The sequence below is a fragment of the Notothenia coriiceps genome, unplaced genomic scaffold (assembly GCF_000735185.1).
Source record: "Notothenia coriiceps isolate Sejong01 unplaced genomic scaffold, NC01 NC01_scaffold00015381, whole genome shotgun sequence".
In the NCBI taxonomy this organism is placed as follows: domain Eukaryota; kingdom Metazoa; phylum Chordata; class Actinopteri; order Perciformes; family Nototheniidae; genus Notothenia; species Notothenia coriiceps.
In genome coordinates this window covers 1-5,504 of record NW_011348082.1, presented here as the reverse complement: position 1 = coordinate 5,504, position 5,504 = coordinate 1, and positions in this window count along the sequence as shown.

Sequence of the window (5,504 nt, the reverse complement as noted above, 5' to 3'; positions counted from 1 at the left end):
GACACCAGGAGCAAAATTGTAGACCCTTGCACCAGGCTGGGGAAGCGACTGAATCTGCAATTTAGATAAGGCGGCTTGGTCGTGAAGAAATCACACTGTGGGATTGCATTATTTAGGGAAAATGGAAAAGACAACAAGACACTGATAATCTCCCTCGATCTGGGGCTCCACGCAAGATCCTCACCCCGTGGGGTCAAAATGATCACAAGAACGGGTGAGGCAAAAATCCCAAGAACCACACAAGGGGACCTTAGTCAATGACCTGCAGAGAGCTGGGACAAAGTAACAAAGGCTACCATCAGTAACACACTATGCCGCCAGGGACTCAAATCCTGCAGTGCCAGACGTGTCCCCCTGCTTAAGCCAGTACATGTCCAGGCCCGTCTGAAGTTTGCTAGAGAGCATTTAGATGATCCAGAAGAGGATTGGGAGAATGTCATATGGTCAGATGAAACCAAAATAGAACTTTTTGGTAAAAACTCAACTAGACGTGTTTGGAGGAGAAATAATGCTGAGTTGCATCCAAAAAACACCATACCTACTGTGAAACATGGGGGTGGAAACATCATGCTTTGGGGCTGTTTTTCTGCAAAGGGACCAGGACGACTGATCCGTGTAAAGGAAAGAATGAATGTTATCGTGAGATTTTGAGTGACAACCTCCTTCCATCAGCAAGGGCATTGAAGATGAAACGTGGCTGGGTCTTTCAGCATGACAATGATCCCAGACACACCGCCCGGGCAACGAAGGAGTGGCTTCGTCAGAAGCATTTCGAGGTCCTGGAGTGGCCTAGCCAGTCTCCAGATCTCAACCCCATAGAAAATCTTTGGAGGTAGTTGATAGTCAGTGTTGCCCAGCGACAGCCCCAAAACATCACTGCTCTAGAGGAGATCTGCATGGAGGAATGGGCCAAAATATCAGCAACAGTGTGTGAAAACCTTGTGAAGACTTACAGAAAACGTTTGACCTCTGTCATTGCCAACAAAGGGTATATAACAAAGTATTGAGATGAACTTTTGTTATTGACCAAATACTTATTTTCCACCATAATTTGCAAATAAATTCTTTAAAAGTCAGACAATGTGATTTTCTGGATTTTTCTTTTTCTCATTTTGTCTCTCATAGTTGAGGTATACCTAGGATGAAAATTACAGGCCTCTCATCTTTTTAAGTGGGAGAACTTGCACAATTGGTGGCTGACTAAATACTTTTTTGCCCCACTGTATCTGTCCCGCAAAGTTACTGTACCCAATAGATTGTTTCCTAGGCGTTTGAACTCTCTCCGAGTCACTCATTGGTTAATGTTATCCTCACAAACCATCAGTTATTTCAATGTAGTGTTTAGATAATGGCAGTAAGGAAAAAAGATAAACAGATTTGCAAACAGTGTGACTGTGCAGGGTACCGAGCAGGATGTTGGTCCGCACTGTGATGGTATGAACATAGGAACAGATGACGGCACATCCCCCCCTCCTGTCTTCCATCCCTCCCTCCATCCATCCTTCCCTACCTCCCTCCCTCCCTCGCCACCTGGAGCCAGCGAGCCATGACACCAGAGGGAGGGAGGGAGTGATGATGAAGGGACGAGGGACTGGGGAGGGAAAGAGAGGGAGGACCACAGAGGCCTAGATGAAGGAGAGGAGAAGGAATTGAAGGAAGGGAGGGTGAGAGATGGGTAGCGCATATGAAGGGATGTGTAAATAAGAGGAAACGGGAATCTTGTCTGACATTAAAGCTATTTTTGATTTCCTTCTTAGGTATAAAAGTTAGAAAGGGAATCAAACATTATATAAAAAAACGTTACAAAGTCTTAAGAATAAAGAAGTAAATCTAGCAATTCAGCAAAAAGTGACTTTGAAATAGTGCCAGGTGATGTAAAGAAAAACTAGATATTTTTTACCAAATACTTTAATATTAATATTGCAACAAAAGCGTAGGGGTGCCCTCACAATTTTTATTTATTTTTTAATAAATAATCTTCAGTAATAAGGGTAAGGAAAAGAGCTGCTACTAGAGGTTCCAAATCTGCTCTTTTTGTACTAATGCAGCTTTTGAAACAAGGGAAATATAACACTTCCTACACACAATATCACAACCCTAAACAGCGCTGTACATTTGCGGTATAATCTTCATGCCTTGAATTAAAAAGAAATGTCACGTAATAAAAGATCATTCTTAGATTAATGTATTTATTTTCTAAGATATTACCTTAAATCAACCAGGACATTTAGATATGTCCTACATTATCAACCTGTTTGTCTGATGTCGTGTTTAAGTAACTACAGCAATAGACTGCTAGCATTAAAATATTGCACAGTATGTAACAAAAAAAGCAGGTGAAAATGTGCATGTAAAAATGAGAGCATGCATGTCTGATCTGGAAGAGGAGAGAACTAAACATTTACAATTGCACAAAATCTGTTTTGCCAGCCATCCGTGTAGAATGTGGTAATGATTAATAGGTGTAACATTATCATAAAACAATTGATTAAGAATCCATTAACTTTGTATACAGTCATTTGTCATGCCGTACCATATATTTATCTAGCCAACTCTGTCGCTTTTAAATGAAAGCATTTGCTCTATGTTAGTCCCCACAACCTGCCATTGTCTGACTGTATTGAGTGTGCATGGAGACAACATCAGAATTGTTAGTGTGTTTCAGATTGTGTGTGTGTTTTTGAAGACTACGAGCATGGTGGATCCCCGGAGAGCTAATTTTGTCGTCTTCTCGCTTGATTTGGCCTCTTCTTCTTCTTCCGCTGTTTATTACCAGTCATTACAAGCTGTTTGGAAACCTAATAGGACACACTGACAAACAGACTGGGAGAGACCCAAGCAGGATAGGCTTAGGGAACACAAAATAACTGTGTGTGTGAAAGAGAGAGTGTGTGCTTCTGTGTCATGTTTCATGTTTGCCTGAGAGAATATTTGTACATGCAACATCAGCTTTCTTTACTCATGTATAGAAGTTGTCTGCTTTGTCTGAGTGATGTCTTTATTAGCGTGTGTGTGTGTGTGTGTGTGTGTGTGTGTGTGTGTGTGTGTGTGTGTGTGTGTGTGTGTGTGTGTGTGTGTGAAAAAGTGGCCAAAGATAGAGGGCTATGTGTGTGTGGGTGTGTGTGTGTGTGTGTGTGTGTGTGTGTGTGTTGTGTGGTGTGTTTGAAAAAAGGGGCCAAAATAGAGGCGGTATACACCGTACTGTTACCTGGAATACCCCCCCGCGCCCTCCCCCCCCCCCCCCCTTTACATTCCCCTCTATCTTTTCCTCTCTTCCTCTGAACCCGTCCAGGTGTAGCTTCACCAGCTGCTAAAGAGAACAGGACAATTACGCACACACACACACGCACGCACGCACGCACGCACGCACACACACACACAGGCTTCCTCTCTATCTCTGCTGGCTAATTGTCACAAGACAAACAAGGCGCTTTGCCTTTATGCGCTTCATAAACAGGGGCCAAGCAACAATTAACTCCCTGCTTAATTCACTAACTATTCTGAATTCATTTTCTCCTGTGACAGGCACATCTGTCACAGCTGGTAGCGAGTGAGCCTGTGTCTGTGTGCGTGTGTGGGAGACTGAGTTAGGGGCTGTATGGAAATGCAATGCACGCTGTATGTGTCTATAATAAAGTGCCACAGGTAAATGCCTTAGGGGCATATCTTTGAGTCTGTAACAAAAAAGGATATGCGAATAAGACAGTGTCAAACATGTGTGTATTTTTTAGATCTGCGCATGTTTTTAGTTACGTGTTGTGTGGATGTTAGTTTGTGTGATGGGAGAAGCCTACCTTTAAGCATCATGATGTAAGACAGGACAGCTTGGACATAAGAGCTGCACAACTATAGATAAAATCATGATCACGATTAACTTCCGAGATTATATTTGTATTGAACGTTTGTTCTGAATCTGTTTTTCCAAAATACAGATGATGATTCTATGCAGTGAACTTGCTCATCGCCTTCTGCTTAAGACATTTTAATTTATGTTTACATGAACATTAAGACTGTTTTCACAAGCTAATTTAATGCCAGCTCCTCAAAAATGAGGCTAAACCATCTCGATCGCCCCCTGGTGGTTTGGTGCGCTTGATTTGAGGTATAGGCACGTTTTTTACGAGCAAAGCCCACATTTTAAACGTCAAAATTACAGTCCATCATGTTCATTCCAGTGTGGGAAGTCAAAATCGCGATTGAGATTAGTTCACGATAAATTGTGCTGCCCTATTGGACATTGTTCATTGTTTAGACTATTGAAATAAGTATAGTGATTTGCAGATTATCACCAGTAAAAGGCAAATGGAGACATTTCAAACAAAACGTTGACAGAAGTGGTGGCGATTACAGATCAATTGAGTAGATTCACGCTGATGGCAAACAGTAGGAGAGGAAACAGACCAATGCAGATAAATAATCTGCAGAGCACATGGAGGGAAGAGGCGAGGGAGAAAAGAGACAACTGAATGCAGATCAATAGGGTGAAATGAGTTTGGGTGTAGATGGGTGGATCAAGTCGAAAAAAGCGAGAGACGGACAGAGGGTGTGCTGGAGGAAAGAGAGAAAGACGATGAGTTTTTGGCTCACGCTCAGTCCTCTTGCAGAGCAGCTGGACTTCATTAGTGGCTGGTGTTAATTACTGGGACTGTACACACACGCACGCACGCAGATAAGTGCTCGCACATACGCACGTGAACACACACTCTAATAGATGCACATGTGAACGCACACAGCCTGGTATTCAGGGTCACCTTGCTAGCCTTGTTTGAACCAGCAGAGAGAGAGTAGAGGTGCCAGACAGACAGAAACACAGAGTGAGCGTCAGTCCATAGCAATCAGCTGTTAGATGTGCAGGTGATGCTGTTGTTTGCTCAGTCAATAAATGCAATAAGGTGTGTATTATGGAGTGTATTGGCAGATGAAAGAAAAAAGGTTTAGCTACTGTCCTTGGATTGTAAGTAGCAGCAGGGATGAGTTTCACAATTGATTCTACAAGAATGCATTGGAAGACGTTAGCTAGATAGAAAGATAGTGATGACTTTGTGACTGCGAAATAAACACCTAACACTATTCATGATGCAGCTGTGAAACTGAAGTGCAGTATGACTCACTGCTTCATTTATTCATGCTTCAAATTCTGGAGTCAAATCAGAAATGATGGACTCCTCTAAATGAATTTGCCCAATGCTTAAGAAAAACACAGAAGCAAAAGTCACATATTTGGAGTAAGTGCACCTTTTTATGACTCCCTTTCAACGTTCTGGCGGCGTCACAGTTTGATAGATGATTCCCCGCTGTTCTTAGGGACCAAACGCATTCCATCTAATAAGAGAAACGCAGCTGAGACCGGAATCCGACAGGAGTAACAGAGTAGGAGGTGACTCCAACAAAAGACCCCTAAAAACCTTTCTCATTTTAACCAAGTCTGTGCCGATCAGTGTTTCTACAGCTCAGAGAAATTCATAGAGCAATAGAGAAATACAGAGCTCCTGCCCCCCCCCCCC